Raw genomic sequence first — 22512 nt, 5'->3', positions numbered from 1 at the left:
GATTTCAATTAAAACTCAAGTTGTTCCTTCGACAAATATCGAATAAGAACGTGGACCACTTTCCAACTTTGAAGTTGCTGAATATACCAGAATATAAATTTGAAGAATATGGTAAAATTATTAAAGCTCTGAATGACGATTTTTTACAAAGATTTGGTGACTTCCGAAAAATTGAGACAAGTTTAGTAACAGTACGCGATCCATTTTCAATAGATATTGATAGTGTACTGACAGAGCTACAACTTGAGAGTATTGGTCTGCAGTGTGACACTGATTTAAGAGAATTGCATCGTCGTGAAGATATATCCAAATTTTACAATGCCCTTAATTCAGACAAATTCGAACAACTTAAAGATTATGCAAGAAAAATGTTCGTTGTTTTTGGATCAACCTATATATGTGAACAAACATTTTCGATCATGAACCTCAATAAAAATTCTTTACGATCAAATATCTCCGATGCCCATTTACAAGCAGTTTTGAAAATATCAACCACAAAATTAACACCTGAATTTGAAAAAATGTACAACACTTTCATTCTTCTCATTAATTTTTTTGTAATGTTTATTTTTCGTGATAATAAATAGTGTATATCTAAAAATGGTATTTTACTTGCGGCCCGCCGCTCATTTTGAATTCTCGAATTTGGCCCTCCATCCAAAAAGTTTGCCCGCCCCTGTATTAGAGGAAATGAACATATATATTCGATGTCGACTAGAGCTTGTAATTTCCCGATTTTTTTTTATAAGTTATCGAGTTTTGAGTTTCTCGAAATCGGGACTATTTTGTTTCTCAAGAATTCATGATTTATTTTTTTGATTTTCCAATAATTCTCAAGATATCAGAGAAGTTGCGGACTGCAGCTAAGCATACTGACAATTCCTCGCATTCTCGAAAATCTCATTGGTGATTTCTCGATCGATACATCCAATGTTGACCAATGTTGTGTAAAAGATTCATGACAACCTGGAAAAGGACGTTCCCCTCGTCAAAGTGTTTATTTTTCAGACCCAATGTCAATTAGATGGCTATAATTATTAACCATACGAATCACAAAACATATATAAATTCGAATGTCGGTCATCTTAGACTAAGAAGCCAGTTTTGGTTTATGACTTAGTGACGGGTCAGGCCATACAACTGATTAAATACAAAACCTGCTAAATCTCAAATATTACCAAATTGAAAATACGCGTTTCGTAACGCATTTTTAAGTTTATCCCATATTTCTACACTCAAGAATTATACCTTCTTACAGCCACGCCCAGAATATAACCCACTGATTTTTGCAATATTTGAAACAAACAACTAATTTTTTCCAAATAATCAACAAGGTTTTCAACTTTGCTTGTAACTCGTGTTTGAAAGAACACGTTTCCCCGCGTACCACCTGAAAAAAAACCCGGCTTGCATTCATCATTCAAGCTTGTTGGATCCAGTGTTCCAACCGTGCTATAATTATAGTATTTGTACTATAATTTTGGTCAGCGTGTACATATTAATGTACCATATTAAAAATGTATAGTACGCCCAAAATACTATAATTTTGAATATCGGAGAAAAATGTATTTTTATCTTGAATATTTAATTTCGACATTATAAAATACGCCAAAAGTACCAACAATTTCGATATTTTCTTACTATAATTTCGTAATACAAGAAAATGTGGCATGCTGTGAAAAAAAGTTGCTCGAAAGAGATAAAAAAAGCCGTTGACTTTGATTTAAAATAAAATTTCTTGAATCAGCCTGTAAACATTTTAGTCGGAATAGGTAGGTACATACCTAAATAAAAAGAGCCTCGGAATAATTCTCCTTTTTTTTCTGAGAAACCAAAAACATATACATTTTCACCAGAGATAATAACGCGTACTATATTTTTTGCCGAAATACTATAATTCGAAGACAAAAAGATGGCAACACTGGTTGGATCACTATTTATTATAATGGCGTTTCAATTTCCGTTCGTATGACGTCTTCGCTCATTTTCTCGGCTCTACTCCGCATTTCATCTGTCAGCCGGAATTATTATAGAAAATTTATGGCCCTCACATTAATTTATAATATAATGTTCGTCATTTTTTCTACTCGTTATAAAACAATATGTTTCGAGATAAGATAACGTCGTCTAGGCATTAAGATATTTCTTTCACGTGTTCGGCCATTGCTCCACTCGTGTAGCCTTATCTTGCCCCGCCAAATTGTCTATAGCAGTTTTAGTACGAAATTAATAAAAACTTATAAGTAATTAGGGAGCGGATGTATATGCAACAAAAAACAGGATTATATGCATGCACATGACGTGTACTTAAAATCATTGAAATATGCACTAAAACCAAAGAAATATGCAGTTAAAAATTTACATGTTTATGGAAAAAAATTGTAAATACCCACTTTACCCAATATTACTGATAAAAAATCGTATGACAAATTAATAATCTTAATCATAATAATACAATAACAAAAAAACACAAATAATCAAAATAAAGTTAATCAATTACAATGTTCAAAATAGTTTGTTTACTAGTAGGTACAAATAATGAAATGAGAAATGCAATGTAAACTATACCTATACAACTTTAAAAAACTAAAACGACACACGTTACTTTTCCTAAATACTATTTACTTTCAATATTTCCTTTTTTCAATATTGTGCTCTGGCATTAAAATTTCGAAAAAACGTCCACAGAAGTGATTGCGCAAAATTTAAATAAAGGTGCCCCAGTTGACTACACTTTTTCTGATAAGTCCACAGTTCGAAGATGCCATTAAAAATGCAAGTGCATCTAAACTATATACGTACCTAATTTAGTAATATTTCGACAAAATAATTTAAAAAAAACTAAAATTATAAATGCAAAAGTCCTAAAATATGCATTTATTTATGAAATATGCACTAATATCTCAAATATGCATTTATACGCACAATAAAATTTTATTCTTGGATTCTGCGTCTTTCAAAACGGATTTCTGTGCAACTCATAGCTGTGCATACACCCTAACAAAACATGCACTAGCATATAAATCCGGGCCCTACTTATAATCTAACTATTCATGTTTAAATATGTGATCATACCCTTTGTACCTCTCATCAATGTCAATCAACAGAAAAATGGTACGGAGGGGAGTCCGTTTCAAAAAAGTATCCTTACTTAATTTGTATGCGGGGTTAACAAAATATAGAACGTATTAGTTATAGAACATACATAATTTTAACATATCTGAGAAAATTTATTATAACCAATAAAAAGTATGACACCCCGCAAAAAATATAAAAGCCGATCGCCAATAGTAACTTTATTTGGAAAGCGCTTCAATGAGTATTAAAATCCATTAGTTAATATTTGTCGCAATTATGTATGACTCCTTTAGCATAGTGGTTATGTGCATGGGCGCGATACCCCAGATATGCAGGTTTGATTCTTGCGGGGTGTCTTACTTTTTTCAAAAATATTTTTTCTATTGGTTAAAATATAATTTCAACTCAATTTAAAAAAAAATGGAAAAAAAAATAATTTGTCGACTTTTGCAATGGGCGGATTTAAAACAACAACAATCATACCTTTTTGCATCAACCATCACGGAGGAAAAATTAGTTTCGTGATAATTTCTTTATATATAATATAAAAAATAAAAATTCTCCATTTTTGTAAAAGGTTTTGTAAAAATTGGGAATTCGGCAAAGAGCCGCACGATAATACCCAAAGAGCCGCATGTGGCTCGCGAGCCTAGGTTTGCCGACCCCTGGGTTATACCAACATTTTGGGCAGCCCGAAAACAAGCAACAAACATTTATAGCAATGTTCATGCGACTGAAACATCTGTCAAATTTTGTAATTATTGGCGACAGGCTTTTGTGGTTTATCAATGTATCAATAATAAGTAGGTACTTACCTCGATTCCTAGCAGGCATTAGGTTAGGTTAGGTCAAAGTTTTAGTCTTAATGTAGATACTTGTAGTTGCCAATATGTAATTTAATAAACTTTGTTTTTATTCAACGAATAATTCACAAGATTTAATAATGTCACATTCTTATTTAGCGTTATCATCATTTTAAACTATTCAACTATGATATGGGTATGTTTCTGTTCTATTGTTATAAACTGGCCGTCTTTAATTGATGAAATTGTCGTTTTGCCATTTTAATTGCCCTGTGCCTGTACGTATATAGATTTAAATTTATCCGAATTGATTAACACTCGTGCTCTTTCTTATCTGAACATCTTTCGCTTGAGGATGCTTAATGATCGCCTGGATGATTGCCTCTAAGGCCAAGGGCACGATCCTTTCAATTAACTTTTGTATAAATGACGTTGGTTCGTTTTTAGCAACTGCTGAATTCATGAAAGTCTCCTAACTTACGATCGCGTGGTTGCAAAAAATTGTATAAATCGTATGTATGGTGTGTTTTTGTAGGACCCGACATACACACGCACCGTCATGTGGGCCGACCCTAATGCCAGCGCTCCATTGGCGAGCCAAAAGTCCGAGGACAATAAATCGTCCGATTTGTCTATGCTCTGCTACTGATCAACAAACGAATAAAGAAGTCGTGCTGTCAAAAATCAAAAGCTGCGATTATTGTAATGTCTTCCGATAATCCTATAATTTTGTGTTATTTATATGTAGACTTGCATAAAATAATATAGCAGTGAAAACAACACAAGTTTTACGTTTTCTTTTATGAAATTCATAAATACAATAAAAAAATAATTCATAAATCTCTCATTTTCTAATGTGTAAATTAACAAATTAATCGATGAAAATGTTTAAAATAATTAAAGATTTTTTCTCCGTCCGAATGATTGCGTATTAAGGGGGGACATGCTCGTCGAAGGTCAAAATTGAGTTTTTATTGTATTTTGTAGCCTTATTATCCTTTATAGTTATTTTAAACATTTAATGACTGCATAAAGTATTTTTGTTACATAAAATAGTATTCTTTTAAACCTCTCGCTCTAATGTTTTAGAATATAGTCATATTTCGGTACATAACTGTGCAGTGGTGTTAAGATTTTTTACATTTATTAATTTTTAAACGCATTTATAAAACCATTAGTATAATTTATTACGAGATAATTTTTGTAAAATATTCACGATAAAAAAATATATTGATAATCTCTGTGATCCCAAATTTGACAAGAATTAGGCATTTTATTATTCAAAAAATCAGTAAGATTAACATATTTGAAGATGATTCTAAAGATATTTATTATAAGCTATGTCTTTGACCATTCAAGTGTGATAAACACCTTATGAATAATGATTGCTTTATAATAATTATTGACCTAAGAATAAGGTAGTGTTTTTTTGAAATACGCCATTGTATAAAATCCATTCGAAAATTGTATAAATACTGTTAAAGAATATTTTTTTTAAATATTCTGATAGGAATGACTGTTTTTTTTTGTATTCCGCTGCTGACGGGAAACATTGTTTCCGCATCTAAAGGCGTTCTTGGACTGGACTAGTCATCAGGATTATTCGTTGGAACAAAACTACCACCGAAAATGGTTAAACTCACACATTATTGTAATATCATATATATATGGCTTGACCAATGGGTACTCTCTATGCTATTACTGAAATGACGAGATACTCGTGGCATAAGAACCAAGGCCGACTATGTTCAGGCAGTAGCACTGAATTTAAAATTATGATGGTAATGCTAGTTATTGATTATCTTCGAATGCAATGCGGTAGGTAACTTGTTCGCAGTAAATGAAGATTTACGTTTGCATATTTCGTTGAAATTATTACCATTTATTTAAATATGCAATAATCGCCATTCTCTTGAAACAGTTTACCATATTTCATTCTAAATATGTAAGTAAGCAATAAATAGCAAAACCATCGAAGGTTACAGTTGTGTGTCACAGCCTGGCTTAATAGTGGGCCTTTTAATGAACATATATACCTACATACTTATATTTATTGAGGTAACTCACACAATCAGAATATGCGGGGTTGATTATTTGTGTAACTAATTAGAGTACACAATATAAGAAAAGTTTTATTAATCCTTACGTGGAGTAGAGGCAGGACGCCCGTCTCTGAAGCCGTGTGAGCGGGTTCGAAGCCGGAGTCTGGAAAAATCTTCTTTTGTCTGATTAGGAGTAAGGACCCACTGGGTGTGACGAATAACTCACAATAATTCCTAACAAAATCGTCTTAATATTATATCAACTTGTTGAATGCCTATATTTCCCACTTGAGCGAAAATGATAATTTACGTAACTATACCGACATAAGAACTGCATGCATTGAATATTTTTTCGTTTCCATGGGCATTTCTAATTTGTATAATTTGTGAATCTCGTAAAAAACGAGTAGGTAGGTACCTAATAATAAATTTCATTCTGAAGGAGACATTTTACATTTATTAGCCATTCCATGTTAATTCAGTAAACAGTCACACGTATCACAAATATTTAACTGTTGCTGACAATATGTAGAGGTAATAGGTTATACACAACATTGTATTCTCATATCCGATGTCAGCATTTTAGTCTTTTTTCACTCAATACCTCGGTGTCAATATTTTTTCTAGTGTTGAACTGTTATACCTACTTAGAATTGAGCGCGTGTGTGTGGCAAGGCAATAACTTATACTGAAATAAGTTACCTAATGCCGTGTACCCACATGTCAATGTTTGTTGTTCAACTTTATGTTGAATGTTGAAAAAGAAATTGATAAGAAATTTTAGAATTAAATTTTATCGATAGTTATAATCGATATGGCGTCAAGTGAATTTACTGTTCGTTAACATCCTTTCGTCACTCAATTCTGTCACTCTGTAACACACTGTAGCCAGCTAATCACACATCGAAATACGTTATTTCCGACAATTTATTGTCGACTCAAATGATCGTTCACAGTTAAATCGACTAAAAGTAGAAAAGACCTCTACTTGTAAATTAATCAACTTTTTCTTCTTCAAATGTGAATTGAGAAACGAAGGATAATAGTGATTTTTAAAAATAAGTTTGTAAAAATTCACAATCTGACTGATTGCCGACAAGAAAAGTGTTATATGGATAAATTAGTAGGTACCCAACAGGGAACGTCTATTGGTTTTGTAAACTACTATATTACCATAACCCTCTTTCAATGCCTTTTAATACGATTGTAATACTTATTAAAATAATTTTTGGCATTACCTACCGCTCGCGTACCGTGTGTTACCGAATACGATTTCGATCAATATTTGTAAAGTCGATAAGATTTAACATGTCAACATGTGTTAAACAGGAGTGAATAATTTCTGTGTTCAATAAACCATCACATACCTACCTACTTCCATCGGTCAGTTTTTCAAATGAGTATTTAAAAATATACACACGTTTTCGTAAAATACATATTATTAGTTTATTTTTTATATTATAATCGAATGGGGATTACACATATAGCTACTGAATGTAATTATTACTTACATAGATTAATATGAATATTATTTGTTTTAATTTTTATTAACGTTTCGAGATCAAAAAAATAAAACTGACAGTGAAAATATACAGTTAATCGAAATAAAACAACGTGTAACCACATAAAAATATTCTTACTATATTTAACCTTATCAAGTACATCACCAGTTTATTGAAAAAAAAAACTATTATGTAAGACTACGACTTACCGTAAGTACCGACTTGAAAGACACTAAAGTGATATTGAAGAAAATTAATAATTGCCGTGAAATTGTGTACGAATAATTTCATATTAACTAAATAGTTCAGTTTAAAACCTTAAATGCATGATGGTAACCCATTAATATAGGTACCTACCTACATATTGCTTTCCTAATGATCACATTTAATCTTTAATTTTATTATAAAAACTATAACTATTTTATCAACACACTTTCTCCACTGCAGAGAACTGCAAGTTTTAAAATAAAATTTCATTCAAGCAAAAATTAAAAAGAATTATACAGTTTGTTGCTGAAAGGCAACACCATGCAATAATTATGGGTTAATATTACAGTTTTTAAAGTATCCCCTTCATAGTTTTAAATATTTTTTGGTTTTTGTGTTTCTCACTGTTGAGTCTCGTGATTCTTATCAAATGTCTTATCAATGTAGGTATCTCCAGAAATACCCTGAATTCCGACTTCCTCGTAGATGAATGTATCGAGAGACCAGTAGTGTTATCCAAATTGTAAAAAATCTTCCGCGCTGACCCTCAATGTTTCCATTGCCGATGAGCCTTTACCAAAGAACTGCAAAACTAGTTGGAGATATCTTTTAGATTTAGAGATTCCGTCTGTCACACGTATTTCGTTCATAACTGAGATATTCGTGCTCTTTGCGGTGCATTGTCCATTAATCTATTGTCGGTCAATGCTCAAACACAATATCTCAAAGGCATCATTTTTTTTCAATGTTAAAGCAGTAAGACCTAACCATGTATTATATTAAACAAATGACATATTAGTTGAGATTAAAGTTTTTATTAAAAAAAAGAGGTAGGTACTTAGGTATATTTAAAAAATAAATCGTACCTACTCGGCACAAGGGTACAATTCTCTGAGTTCAGTGAGAAAATCCTACCCCTGCTTGGGTCACGGCTTTTTACTCAGTGACCGCTATTCAGTAGCAAGCGGTGAGTCGTCTTTAGCAAAATAAATTTGGCAATATTATTTTTACGATCTTTGTCAATTAGCTAAATAGCTACCAGTTGAATCTATTCTCAGTGCGATTTTTTTACGGCGCCGAATTAATTTAAGTCTCCAAACAACAGTCTCTAAATTTAAAGTTTTTCATGTGTGCGTGGTTTTTGTTGATTGGATGAATTATTTTAGTATTTTAGTCAGTATTAAGACTTTTATAATATAAGTCTATAAATATTTTTTTCAACGCAATCTATTACAGATAAATACATATTAATATAGTATGTATTTTAACCAGCTTTGTAGTTAATTCCTCAGTAGCAAATGCTGTCTCAATCGATTAAACAATTCGTTACCAAAAAGAACAGCACTCTTTGGACAACATAGTTATCTTCTAATATATCTTCTAATATATAAAAATTAATATTTGTGTGTTTGTGTGTTTGTGTGTTTGTTTGTTCGTATTTAATGCGCAGCCATACCGTTCAACCGATTGCGATAAAACTTTGTAAACTTATTGCTTGCACTTGCGGGAAGAGTATAGGCTATACTAATATATAAAAATGAATGTCTGTCTGTCTGTATGTCTGTCTGTCTGTGTGTCTGTCCCGTATGCGTTCCTATACCATTCATCCGATTGCAATGAAATTTTGGTAAGTGGTTGTATGCACACCCATGAAGGTTTCTGAATTAGAAAAATCATCATCTTCTTCTTCTTCTTCATTATATCTTCTTTTATTCGTATGGTTCCTATACCGTTCATCCGATTGCAATAAAATTTTCGTCAATAACTGTGCCAACACCCGCGAAGGTTTCTGAATTAGTACAACCATCTTCTTCTTCTTCTTCTTCTTCTTCATTCTATCTTCTTTTATTCGTATGGTCAGTTGTGATGCGCATGCCTACGAAGATTTCTGATTTAGAAAATCATCTTCTTCTACTATTCGTATGGTTCCTATACCATTCATCCGATTGCGATGAAACTTTTGTCAGTTGTTATGAGCACACCTACAAAGGTTTCTGAATTAGAAAAATTATCATCTTCTTCTTCTTCATCATTCTATTTTCTTTTATTCGTATGATTCCTATACCATTCATCCGATTGCGACGAAACTTTCGTCAGTTATTGTACACACACCCGCAAAGGTTTCTAAATTAGAAAAACCATATTTTTCTACTTCTTCTTCATTATATCTTCTTTTATTCGTATGGTTCCTGTACCATTCATCCGATTGCGATGAAACCTTCGTCAGTTGTTGTGGTAACACCCGCAAAGGTTTCTGAATAAGTACAACTATCTTCTTCATCATTCTATCTTCTGTTATTTGTATGGTCCCTATACCATTGATCCGATTGCGATGAAACTTTCGTTAATGGTTGTGCCAATACCTGCGAAGGTTTCTGAATTAGTACAACCATATTCTTCTTCTTCTTTATTATATCTTATGGCTCCTATACGTTATACATTATTCTTTATACTTTATACATTATTCGTATGGTTCCTATACCATTCATCCAATTGCGATGAAACTTTTGTCAGTTGTTATGCACACACCTGCAAAGGTTTCTAAATTTGTATTATATAAAATACAACGTTTATTGTTTATTTGTTCCATGCAATTTTGATTTTTTTTACTACATATTAATAACGTTTGCATATTTTGGATTCGATTTTAATTTAGTGGTCTTTTGTTTGACTTTTACTCCTATTAGAATTATTTTCATATTGCCATATTGTATAACACAGATATTTTAATATTAAAAAAATAATTAACTCTTATTATTTTGTAAATATCTAAGATAAATATAACCACAAACCGACCCTGTGCGAAGCCGGGTACTTCAGCTAGTAAAAAATAATATTTGTTTGTGGGTTTGTTTGTTTGTTCGTTTTGAATGCACTGCCATACCGTTCATCCGATTGCGATAAAACTTTGTCAACTTATTGCTTGCACTTTCGCGAAGAGTATAGGCTATACTAATATATAAAAATGAATGTCTGTCTGTCTGTATGTCTGTCTGTCTGTGTGTCTGTCCCGTATGCGTTCCTATACCATTCATCCGATTGCGATGAAATTTTGGTAAGTGGTTGTATGCATACCCATGAAGGTTTCTGAATTAGAAAAATCATCATCTTCTTCTTCTTCTTCATTCTATTTTCTTTTATTCGTATGGTTCCTATACCATTCATCCGATTGCGATGAAATTTTGGTAAGTGGTTGTATGCACACCCATGAAGGTTTCTAAATTAGAAAAATCATTATTTTCTTCTTTTTCTTCATTCTATCTTCTTTTATTCGTATTGTTCCTATACCATTCATTCGATTGCGATGAAACTTTCATCGGTTGTTGTGGTAACACCCGTAAAGGTTTCTGAATTAGTACAACCATCTTCTTCTTTTTCTTCATTCTATTTTCTTTTATTCGTATGGTTCCTATATCATTCATCCGATTGCTATGAAACTTTCATAAGTTGTTGTGGTAACACCCGTAAAGGTTTCTGAATTAGTACAACCATCTTCTTCTTCTTCTTCTTCTTCATTATATCTTCTTTTATTCGAAATGGTCCCTATATCATTCATCCGATTCCGATCGTCAGTGGTTGTGCCAACACCCGCGAAGGTTTCTGAATTTGTACAACCATCTTCTTCTTCTTCTTTATTATATATGTATTCTTTTATTCGTATGGTTCCTATATCATTCATCCGATTGCGATGAAACCTTCATCAGTTTTTGTGGTAACACCCGTAAAGGTTTCTGAATTAGTACAACCATCTTCTTCTTCTTCTTCTTCATTATTTCTTCTTTTATTCGTATGGTCCCTATATCATTCATCCGATTGCGATGAAACTTTCGTCAGTGGTTGTGCCAACACCCGCAAAGGTTTATGAATTTGTACAAACATTTTCTTCGTCTTCTTCATTACATCTTCTTTTATTCGTATGGTTCCTATACCATTCATCCGATTGCGATGAAACCTTCGTCAGTTGTTGTGATAACACCCGCAAAGGTTTCTGAATTAGTACGACCATCTTCTTCTTCTATTCTATATTCTTCTATTTGTATGAGTTCCTATTCCATTCATCCGATTGCGATGAAACCTTTATCAGTTTTTGTGGTAACACCCGTAAAGGTTTCTGAATTAGTACAACCATCTTCTTCTTCTTCTTCTTCTTCTTCATTATTTCTTCTTTTATTCGTATGGTCCCTATATCATTCATCCGATTGCGATGAAACTTTCGTCAGTAATTGTGCCAACACCCGCGAAGGTTTCTGAATTAGTACAACCATCTTCTTCTTATATTCTATCTTCTTCTATTCGTATGCGTTCCTATACCATTCATCTGATTGCAATGAAATTTTGATCAAGTATTGTGCTCACGCCCGCAAAGGTTAATGAATTGATAAAACTATTTTCTTCATCTTTTTCTTCAATTCTATCTTCTTCTATTCGTGTGCGTTCTTATACTATTCATCCGATTGCGATGACATTTTGACCAGTTGTTGTGCGCACGCCCGCAAAGGTTTTTGAATTAGTACAACCATCTTCTTCTTCTTCTATTCGTATGCGTTCCTATACCATTCATCCGATTGCAATGAAATTTTGATCAAGTATTGTGCTCACGCCCGCCAAGGTTTCTGAATTGAGGCAACCATTTCTTCTTCTTTTTCATCTATTCTATCTTCTTCTATTCGTATGCGTTCTTATACCATTCATCTGATTGCGATGAAATTTTTGTAAGTTGTTGTGCGCACACCTGCAAAGGTTTCTAAATTAGTATTATATAAAATACAAAGTTCGTTTAATCCAATTTTGGTTTGTTAGTGCATATTAATAACATTAATAACGTTTGCGTATTTTGGATTCGATTTTAATTTAGTGTTCTTTTGTTTGACCTTTACTCCTATTAGAATTATTTTCATATTGATATATTGTATTACACAGATATTTTAATATTAAAAAAATAATTACCTCTTATTATTTTTTAAATATCTAAGATAAATATAACCACGAAGCGACCCTGTGCGAAGCCGGGTACTTCAGCTAGTACTTAATAATATCTTATCACAGCACTAGTCTAGTTTCCGACAACGGACGATGCATCTTTTGCAATGTGCAAGTGATATCTTATATGATATTTTATCATTTCACCATAGGACGGCGCTGGCATTTTCGCATAAAGTAAGAAATATAGGCAAATAATCTCATACAGACCATGTCACCACTTAAATAATATATATGTCGCTAGTTTACTTGTGCTGTGTCAACATAAAACACAGACAAATAATTAATCGACTAGCTTATTTATGGAATTAATTCGATACTGTGGTTAATAAATAAATGCTGGTAATTAAATTATGTATATGTTTTTAAATCGAGATGAATGTTAAATAATTGTTTTATATCGAGTCCTCGCCACTGTAGATTCCAGTGGTGTGCGATCCATAGATGCTATCTATACGGAGCATCCCCAGAAATTTTCGTTAAATTATAAAATGATATTGTGTACCTACACTTTTTGGGCATTTTCATGGCTCTTTATTATAATTATATTGCTTGAGACAGCTGCTTGTATTTTTGGCAATCTACATTATGAATAATACGTAAATCTGTTCAGAATATCGCAGAGCTATTGCTATATGCTTGCCATACTTCAATTATTAAGTTACAAACCCGAAGTAGGTAATACCTATGTAGCAAATAATAGATAAATATGTATTTTTCCGATATCATCCCCACGAGCAAAAGTCACCGCACACCACCTATCGATGAATAAAGATTTTTCTCTAGAAAAGGCATAATATGGACCTTCACAGTGTATGAGGTGTCTCGACAGACGTTTTATGAGGATCTCTTTTTTGACATTTAGGAGAAATGAGTAAAACTGTAAACATCCATTTTCTGGATTTTAATACACCCTTTTCTTATAGTTATACTTATTGTAAAACAGTATGTTTAATTCTAATTGTTCAGATATTTGCGAAGATTAGTCCCAGCGCCACATCATTTTTTTTAAGTTCTGTCAGGAGATGACAGCCAAAACGATCTTTCGCCATTTCACGTGGGCATGTTAGAATTTTCTTCACCATCTGACTTTATCCTTCACTTTTGTCCCCATCTTTTGTCTTCGCAACATACATTTTTTGGTTTCGGCTGTTTCTGCTCTAGTCTTATTCCCATGTCTCGTGATTGGTCGTTGGCACGTTTGGATGTGTTTTGCTGTACGTATATTACTGGGGATTGCAATACCGAATGAATATATCAATACTGGTATTTCGGTACTTTTTATTGAATACCGGTATTCGTCAAAACATAAAAAAAGAAGTACCTATCAATAAATATAACTATTCAAATCTATTTAAAACACTATTTTATAGCAACATAAAGTACCTACCGACATTTTATTATGTTGACCTTTATAAATATGTATAGATCATAATATTTTTGAACTGCTAATTTTTACAAATACCGACACAGGATAATCTCTCTCAAATTCACCATTTGTTGGATGTACTACCAACATTGGATCAATCCACGAATATTTTCTCATCGCGAGAATTCTATAAGTATATTTGAAGGATTTTGTTTTAATATTATTTAACACTAAATTTAATATACAATATTATCGTAAGTAATGAAAAAATAACATTAATTTCATTTTCGAAAAACACAAACGTAGGTATATGCTTTCTTAATACCGAAAATACCGGTAGTTTGGATTTTTGAAACCGGTATTTTGGTATCGATAAATAATTGAATACCGGTATTGTATCCCTAATATTATCGAAATTTTGAAAAACACTTCTGAGAAAATATATTATAACCAATAGAAAAAATCTTTTTGAAAAAAGTAAGCCACCCGGCAGGAATCAAACCAGGATCTCTTGGGTTTACGCTCCGTCCGCGCATTATCATCTATGCTACGAGGCGACATACTAATTGCGACAAATTTTAACTATTGGCCTTTTAATACGTCTTCATCAGCGCTCTTCTTAATCAAGCTACTTTGGCTATCGGTTTTTGTTTATTAAATCAAAGTAGGTAAGTACCTACTTCAATTACTAACGGATGTCACGGATTTCTCCAATATTTTTATGATGTAACTTACTTGAACTTGCTAATAAGTTTTATCTTGTGAATTATTCGTTGAATAAAAGAAATAGTGAATTAAAAATATTGTTATTTTATCTTTTCAATAATGTCTTTAATTATTTACCGTTTAATTTCAAACCTTTCTTAGATGCGCACCCTTATTTCTACAGTGGCCTACAAAGTACGTATAATACTAATACACCTGAAAGATTTTGGCATAATTTCTGTCCAAAATTAATATAATCAATAATACAAAAAATAGTCAAAACAGTCAATATTTTCTGGGTTGACATCTGACATCCAAAAACTGCTCATAATATTAATACACCTCGAATAAAAGAAATTTTAAGGAAAGTTTCATTATTATTATTATAATAGTGATTGTCCCAATGATTACTATACTTTGTAGTGTCTGTCTTATGATGTCTTCTGTCATAAAAAATAAAAGTAATACAATATTAATCTTTTTTAATGTCCATTCTAAAAGCCTGTACGATAGCACACAAATTCGTGTACATACATTGACAATAATATAAGTTAGCAATGTTTATAATAATTATTATTGGTTTGTTGTGGTATTCGTTCCATATTTGAAATGGTGTGTCGTATGCGGACAGCGACGTGACCAATCAAAATGTTCGCTCAATTAATCCGACGTCTTCTCAAGTAATAGGCTCGCACTTCGGCGACAGGGCTGGCACAAACAATATATTTTTATTATATATGTACTTACAAACTTAAAAATCTTTTTATTCGACACTATAATATTTTATCTTTCTTTTCACAACTCTCTTAACCTATTTAGAGATTCCCTATTTTTTTCTTTCATATGGGTTACTTATCACGACTTTTTACGGTACCTATTGCCATGCCTCCCCTACCTATCGCTAAGGTTAAGGGCAGTGTGATATTATACAGTAGTGTTCCCCAAGTGGTTTCCATGGAACCCCAGGGTTAAGGGTATTCCGTGTATTTTGAGTGATTTTTTAATAAATCCAATTGATTTATTGAGTTGTCGGCAATCAGCACATTATGAAGCATTGATCGCTACCTTCTTTTGTGGTACCGAAGTAACTCTTCGCCATATTGGATGAAAAGCAATTTTGTAAGTGTAAGTCAGGAATCACACTTAAAATAAGATTCTAGGCGTGAATTATCATCTAATTATATAAATCGTCATATCACATCAAATTACATCGCACAGCCACATAATTTTTAATGTTAATAATCATTAAGGAAGATGGCGCCACAGGCGACTTTTTACTATTATATTAAATTTGTGGTGTATATTTTTCTTATTTAACTGGTCGACTTGCCACGCCGGGCCCCCAAACAAGGGCCCTGTCAGCCCCCCCCCCCCCCCTATGGGGGGCCATGTCTATTTCTTACTTTACCAATTTTATCACAGTTTTCAATGAAATAACAGCACCAATCTTTTAATATTATACCCATGTAGATTAACGAATAATATAACCGACAGAATGCTTGGACTTTGGTAATGGAAGAGTGTGGTAAATAATTTTAAAACGATTTCACGTGAACACTAGTCAATGAAATAAATCCAGTGGGTCTATTCTATACTTATCGAACACTAAATTGATAAATAGTATCAAACTTAGGGTAGGTTTGTATCAAAATATTAGCACTTATTGTAACAATTACACGAAGCCGGTTTTTATTGTTGCAATAAGTGCGATATTTTAACAGCAGCAAGATAGGTGCTGTTAAAATATAGCACTTATTGCAACAATAAAAACCGGCTTCGTGTAATTGTTACAATAAGTGCTAATATTTTGATACAAACCTACCCTAAGTGTGATAATATTTTTCACTTTATCACTTTAGCGGTCGATAAGCATAGAATAGACCCACTGGAATGGTAAATGCGTCCGCTTCAAAATTTAAATGAAATAATATTATTAGTTATTACATTATAACTTTATTTAAATGCATATTACATTTTCACGACTTAATTTTCCTATTAAGGTGTGATCGACCAAAATCCATGCCGCGATCGACACTATAGACTACATATCATTTATTATAGTATAGAAATAGATACATAAACGTTTTCGTTGTCGTCATTGTCGGTTATACATACTTTTCTGAGCTCTTCCATTTCATCAATCTAAGTTATTGAAATATTGATAGTGTTTGATGGTCTCAAACTATTCATAGAGAAATATCAGTATTACACTGATCATGTAGTGGTGTTCTGACACCCTGCCTTAAATTCAGACGCCCTCAATAAAATATATCGCTTACATTCAATCATGTGGAGATGCAAAGACTACTTACTTCGTATGTATTGTCATATTTGTTCAGAATCGCGCGAAATTGACACACCGCTGACCGCCCATCGACGCCATAACCTGTCCGCCGATGATCGCGAACACCCGTACCAAACATACCGTCAATAATCGTGTAACAGTTCAATCATTTGTATTAATGATTTTGTAATGTTTCCCAAGTCAATGGGTCAAGTTTACTTCCCGGTCTCGTAATAATTGCGTTAGCATTCCAATCTGTTTCAAATTCAAACTCATTCGTTGCAATGCTTGGGTTAATAATAATATTTTCGCGGCGTTTTTAGTTTCGGCTTATCGTTCCAAATTTAAAAATAATTCTCTCAATATCTCAAGATTTATCATATTTCACTTTAGCTGTGTATGATTCTAAATTCAAATTTCAAATTATTTACAATTACAATAATTATAATTTTGCAGTGTCCTTGTGTTTTTGCTTGTCGTTCTGAATGTAAAAATAATCCTTAAAATATAAAGATATCATATTCTTTTTGCTGTGGATGATTCTGAACTCAAATAATATCATGTTTAGTTGCAACGAATGTTTAGAGACTGTTCATCCAACTTAGTTTTAATTTGAATATTTCTAAAATAGAAGTTCATACCACGGTTCCAGTGTTGTATAGTGTTGTTTGTTGGTGCTTCTTTCCAAATTAACGATTAAAACAATAAATTTTATCTTTGAAATTCAAACATTCTTATTTTGTGATCTATTTGTTTACCGCTATTAAGATCTGCCTATCTATGCTTTACCTAATTGCTAAATTAGAAAACACAAATTACACTACTTACGTGGTGATTTTCCTTATGCGATAATCGCACTGTATTTGATAACTCTGGAAACAAAAACGGCAATTTCTATTTTCATAAAATTTTACACAGGTATAAGCAACAAAAATGTATAATCTCTGTTTTATGGGTATAACTTTTAAACAAATTAGAATAGTTTTTGCTATAGATAGACTGAGATAAGATAAACTGCCATTTTTGTTAAATGCGACTGTTGAATTTAAATAAATAAGTATAATAATAATATGCACACGATTCGATTCGATGTATTTACCTGCTATGCGAGCATAAGTAAAATCACTGATATTTGAATGGCCACATCCAATTCGGTCGAATAAGATCACCGCAGACACCATTTTACATATCGATTGCGATCATCGCATTTCAATATTTCAAACAAAACTCATAGTAAAATACACAAAATTTACAATCGAGTGAGACGATCAATTCGAATGCGATGATCGCATAAGTAAAATCACCACTTAATTTTTTTATTTAATAATTGCTTTATTTAGTCAAAACGTTCGCTTTCTTCTAATATTCATATGTTGTATTATAAATTCGAAACTCCATTTTATATGAATTAAACTCCATAGATATATATCTACTTACCTAATTCAATAATTTTATAACTATTAGTTGTATACATTATATCCCTAATAAAATATGAATGTTTGTTTATAGTTCATTTTAAACCTGTCGTTAGTTTGCCAGTCAGATAAATAAATAACTACAAACTTATCGTATGTTTGCCCATGTGATTTACACTTTTACGCTAACATATCATTTCAGTAACTAACCCAAGTAGATACATAGGTACCTAGCTTGGAAAATTCCTTGTCATATAATGCAACTTTTAATAACTTCAAACCGGAAATGTAGCAATTTACAAACGTATTCCTATTTTCTTAACATTTGGTATTATATTAATTTAAATCGAGGCTTTTCATTCTGACAAAAATAACAATAACCTAAGGGTTGGTGCACAGATATTGTATGTCCTGTTTTGCATTTGTTTTATATTTGAATTTGATTGATTTGAATCGATTGTAAATCTAAACCGAAATGGACAACTATTATGAATTTTGATGAGAAAATATCTACTTTGTTTTAAATTATTACTATTTTTAAATCACTTAATTAGTTTTGGCTGTCCAAGAAAAAATACAAAGTTCATTAAGAAAACACCGAATTGGTTTTTTTCCATTATTTTATTCATGTTTTTGTTTGGATTTCTGTTATGTTTTATTTGTTTATTATAATTATTTTAATTTTGGTACGTTACGTTAGTGGTTGGTACGTTTTATTCTTATTGGCTTTCTTTAGGGTTATCGCCCAAATAAAAAAATCGTAACTCTGTTTGCAATAATCGATGAAGAAAGCCCTTTTTCCAGTCTAGATATTTTTTTGTAAACCTAACCTAACCTAACCTCATATTTAACTCAAAATCACCAAGACGTGACCTACGACCCCTTTGGCGTGGATCAGTCGATAAATATAGCGTATACATATTATATATGGGTATAATAGCTGATTTTGGTTTTAAAAAAAATACATACAATATATTATGTATGTGCACTATATTAGGGAACTTACAATATGGAATCGATGCAATTATGGTATTATATTCTTAAACACCGCAACATTATAAGTTATCAATTTGTTTATTTCTTACCCTTAGATGTTTTAAAAAACTCGTAGCAGTGATAGTAAACTGACATTAAAGGTGCAAGCGCGCCAATGAACATTTATACGAAAGCAGTGTCTGTATGATACCGGAAAATGTTTCGTAAATTTCTCGCGAAACTTTCCGCCATGGAAATCGTTAGATATGATTTTAAGTGTGAAGTGAAATAAGCTACAAAAAAAATCGAAGTGAAGATTGTCTTTGAAAGAAAACTGGAGACTTGAATACAGTGAACCAAAGAACGACTCTTTGACCTGACTTGTCGTTGTTCTATTTTGTGCTTGGGGACATAAGATTTAAACACAAAAATAATCAAGTGTCTGCGTGTCGTCATGTGGTGCAGAAATTGGGGCTGATGTGTTTCCTCCTCATCTACAAGATGCTTTCTCTCTCATCCACTTGAGGATGATTCGAATCGCCAATATGGCACATTTCTTTTGAAAGTTGATTCAGTCTTGAGAAGGACATTTGATATAGCTGCAATTGATTTGGTAAGAATCGCTGTGAAAATATTCCTATTTTTTGTGGTATCCTTTTCTTTTTTGATCCTGGATAAAATTGTGACATTTATCCCACAAATTATTAAGTATAATTATATATAGTATGCATTGTAAGACCATACGACATCTACCCTTAATAAATTTATTTTAATTGACTACTATACTCACTACTATTATTAATAAACTAGTGATAAATTGCTGGGTGGGAGTGTCACCTGTAAACATTCTCAGTTAACTGTCGAACTATTCTAACAATATTATATTATTTGTTTCCTTAACAACCCCATTTAAATAAACGATTCCTTCCAGACAGATCGATAGATATATAAATAAAGACAAAAATGTATCAACATTTACTGTAATATCCAAGGTGTGTAATCAATTTTACTTAAGCACCCTATTACTAAAATATACGCGTTCCTACGGGTAGTTTGAATATGTTTTTCTCCTAATCAAGGTTAACTGAAATTGTCAAAAATATTGAACGACTCGACAAAACAATTAGCGGATTTATTACATGTGGACAGTTTGAAATTTTTGTGATTTCTTATTATTTGGAATGTATATGTTACGCCGAATGTGTGAAATTGCGTATTAAATGAAATCTCCAAAATTTTGCCTATTTCATGAAAAATTCAAGCCCGTTGCCTAAGAATTAGGCAAGATTACTGGTAGATAGTGGCGACGACTCCATACCAGGCGATTATTTAAAGCCTACCTTCTTAAGAAAAATAATTTTTATTTTCATGTTGACGTTTTTATATAATCACAAATAATAATATATTCAATATGCCCAAAGACATCTTATAATTGTCATAATTTTACGATCTTTTCCCATATTTCAATAAGCACCATCTATGGCATCTCTCGAAAGTTTAAAAGAATAGAACACACCGCGTTTCGCTTCACATATTGTATAGGATTATTTTCGCGTGAATCGACGGGTTTTTCAATATGAAGTTTTTTCCTCATTATTTCAAAATGTCTGGCGTCCCGCATACAAATGTATAAGCTGTATCGTTAGCGCTTACGTCGCGAGAGCACATTTATTCAAAATAATTAATAAGAAGATAATTTAAAAAATAATTTCTATGGGATTCAATCACATAAATATGTATTGATTGTTGTTAAAAATATAAAATAATTTATCTCGTGGTTTTTATTTATTTATTAGTTCACTCATTAGACAATTTAGATATATGATATTGTACCTACCTAAGTCTGTGTTTTAAATAGTCTTTAAGTATTTTAAAATGTCTAGTTTTACGGGTTAAATTATAAATTGTTATGGAACATAATATATATAAAACAACGGATACTTTCATAGATGATAGGTAATATATTTTGAGCGTATGCTACGTTTATAAATGTTTAGGAAAATACATAAGTAATTCAAACTAATTGCTTATTTTTATGAACTAATTAAAACAAACCAATTAAAGTTTTGAAATTTCTTCGTTTTAGCTTACCTATTCATCAGTAGTAATATTGGGTTATCTTCTTGTTTTCCGCAAATATATCTGACAAGCATGGTTACTCCCACAGCCTACCTCTTTCAAAAAGTCACTCTTCGCCACTGATATCTACGTTGTTCACGATTTGAAATAAAAATGTTTTGAACCACCTCGGCCTGTCGAGATTTTTAGTGGTGTTTCACTGAACCGAACCGCCCCTGATTTATACAATGAATTTTATTAACCTCCATATTTTTTGAAGATGTTTGGCAGACTAAGGGCCTTTCGCTAATGAAGAAACTAAAATCCGACGAACTGGTTGCTGATGGAACTTATAAAATGGCCAATGACTGATACTTCGCATATGGCGCTATTGAAACCCATTTGAAATAATAATTTCATTACCTCAAACTGTCAAAAACCCATTGTCTTTCCTACTTCATTCCAAGCCTTTTCCGTAATATCTTTACGGTAATATTCTATGGACGAATCATCTGGAAAAGAAAATGATACTCACTTTATTGTCGGGTCTGCCGAATGGCATAATCTGTTCTAACTCCATTACAATAAAGGTGATATTGCTATAAATTCCTGATGCTTTTTGTTGGGTCTGCCGAATGGTTCGGTTCGAACGGGTTCGCTCAACTGAACATTGACATTAGAAACACTGCTCTAACGCCATTACTATAAAGGTCATATTGCTATAAATTCCCGATGCGTGATATCGCATAATGGAAATTGCGTGACGTCTACCTACACATGCGAATGCGCGAATTTACTTGCTAGCTACTGTATTGAATGCGTCGTCCATTAATAACGTCATTGATTCTGGCAGCCTGTAATTATACAGACTTTGGTATTTCACAACTTCTGCCACAATTTTTATATTAAAAATCGGTTCCGCCCATCTTTAACTTTCGACGTCTGGACATGTTATTTCTTGTTCAGTTCAGTGCTACCAATTTTGTTAATAAAATATGATTTTTCATCGAATCTTACTGATAATTGCACCACTGTTTTATGGGGGACTGGAAACGGAGAGTCTAAGAGACTAGCATATCGTGTCTCTTCAGTTT

The 22512-nt window shown here is 32.3% G+C and overlaps 1 protein-coding gene across 1 annotated transcript in view; it reads left to right on the top strand.

The window, feature by feature from the left end:
* The window catches only part of gem (transcription factor CP2 like gemini), a 126526-nt gene that overhangs the window by 41130 nt on the left and 62884 nt on the right, over positions 1–22512 (top strand). The gene's annotated exons all lie outside the window — the stretch shown is intronic.

This window comes from Rhyacophila brunnea, unplaced genomic scaffold (genome assembly GCF_057557595.1).
Source record: "Rhyacophila brunnea isolate RB1 unplaced genomic scaffold, BYU_Rbru_1.0 scaffold_15, whole genome shotgun sequence".
NCBI classification, from domain to species: domain Eukaryota; kingdom Metazoa; phylum Arthropoda; class Insecta; order Trichoptera; family Rhyacophilidae; genus Rhyacophila; species Rhyacophila brunnea.
This window is presented reverse-complemented; position numbering and strand designations above follow the sequence as displayed.